This window comes from Hippopotamus amphibius, chromosome 5 (assembly GCF_030028045.1).
Source record: "Hippopotamus amphibius kiboko isolate mHipAmp2 chromosome 5, mHipAmp2.hap2, whole genome shotgun sequence".
NCBI lineage: Eukaryota > Metazoa > Chordata > Mammalia > Artiodactyla > Hippopotamidae > Hippopotamus > Hippopotamus amphibius.
Genome location: NC_080190.1, coordinates 68,033,951 through 68,035,684, shown reverse-complemented (window position 1 = coordinate 68,035,684; position 1,734 = coordinate 68,033,951). Strand labels below are relative to the sequence as shown.

At 44.9% G+C, this 1,734-nt stretch overlaps 1 non-coding gene across 1 annotated transcript; it reads left to right on the top strand.

The window, feature by feature from the left end:
* The first annotated feature begins 839 nt into the window (after positions 1–839).
* On the top strand, positions 840–921 carry TRNAS-UGA (transfer RNA serine (anticodon UGA)). The gene has a single exon. It is a non-coding gene; the product is annotated as a tRNA-Ser (tRNA).
* Positions 922–1,734: the final 813 nt, after the last annotated feature.

Genomic DNA, 1,734 nt, shown 5'->3' with positions numbered 1-1,734 from the left:
CCACCCCCACGCCATCCTCTCACCCCACTGCCTCAGTTCTCTGACGTGAGTGACCATGGTACAGACCTACCAGGTTCTGAGAACTTTAACGAAATAAAGCCAATAAAGCACATAGCGCAGTAGCTACATTTGACAAGGGAGGAAATTAATGACATTTAAAGGTAAAGTGCAGACCTAATGCGCAGAACTCTGTTCCCAAACCACCTCCAAGTCTCCCCATCACTTGAGAGACCTGAGGAAACACTCGGAACACGATTTCTTCCATTAGGGCTCAGCAACGAAGGGGTCATTGTGGGGAGAAGAATGAAAGATGACTACATGGGCAGGAGCCTGGGAGAAAAGAGCCCACGGCCAGCAACCGACTCCTCATGCCTTCCGTCACACTCCCCTCTGATTCCTCAGGAAAAGCAGAGCTCGGTCAGGCCAACGCGCCAACGTAGCCTAAGACGCAGAAATTTTCCAGGGCGCGGGCCCGGAGCACTGAACGAGTCGAATCTCTGTTTCACAGCTTTCTCAGTGACCTAATGAGGAGGCGGGAGGGCAAAAACCAGGCTAGAGACAGGAAGCCAAGCAGGGTTGCGACTTTCCATTTTCTGAGTGCACGGAAGGGAGGGGCTTCTAAAGACCCTCTTTTAAAGGCGTTTACTTAAACTACTTAAGGGAGTTTCTATTATTTCTTCGCGCTCGCCATGTAATTCCCGCAATTTGAAGTCAGCCCCTGCCGCCTGTCACACAACAGAGCTCGCTGAGGTTGTAAGCCCCGCCCACTAATGAGTCTGGTGCGCATGTGCCCGGTTGTTTCAACACTAAAGTGTCTCCGCCTCTCCACTTTCACCGTGGCAGCGATGGCCGAGTGGTTAAGGCGTTGGACTTGAAATCCAATGGGGTCTCCCCGCGCAGGTTCGAACCCTGCTCGCTGCGGAAATGACTTATCTTTTTCACCCACTTCCCATAGATGCCACTAAATGATAAACCGTACTTACTCATTTCCCCATCTGCCAGCTAAATGGGCCCGACTGCAGAGAAGTTAAATGTGTCAAAGAGAAGGCGATAAAGGTCGGGGCTGTAAAAAGACGCTGTTTACGGTGATGGGAATACTCTTCCTTTATACTAAATAGTAAGCTAACGGTTTTAGAATCGTTCTTTGTTCGCAAAATAAAAATAAACTGAAGACAAATATGATATATAAAATAAAGATAAATAAATATAAAATGAAGCGGGAATTTTCAGGCTATCACTGCCTGAATAAGCTATCATCTCATTAAAACTGATGGCAAGGCTAACGCTACCTCTCCTTCCATACCAGAGTCACCTTCAACGTTTCCCCCACCACATCCAAAAGTGGTGTGAAATGGGAGATAATAAAAACCTGTACAAATTCAACTTCTAAAGTATGATAGGCAGATCCACATGATGGAACACTGCATGCAGCCACTAAAATGATATTAATGACATGGGAAGACTTTCCCAATACGTTGCCAAATAGCAAAAAGTCAGACAGCTTGGAAAACAATATAAGATCACGTTTTTGTTAAACAACTCATTTATATAATCATTTATGTGGCAAGAATGGCAGCAAAAAGAGAGAGCATGAATGCCGGTTGGAAAAAAATAACCAAAGTGTTAGCTGTAATTATTATCTCTGGGTGGTGGGATTTGGGGGATTTTAATTTTTGTAACAGATAGTTTTTTGCTTAACTGAGCTTTCTGAAATGTGTATTTTTTTAATAATAA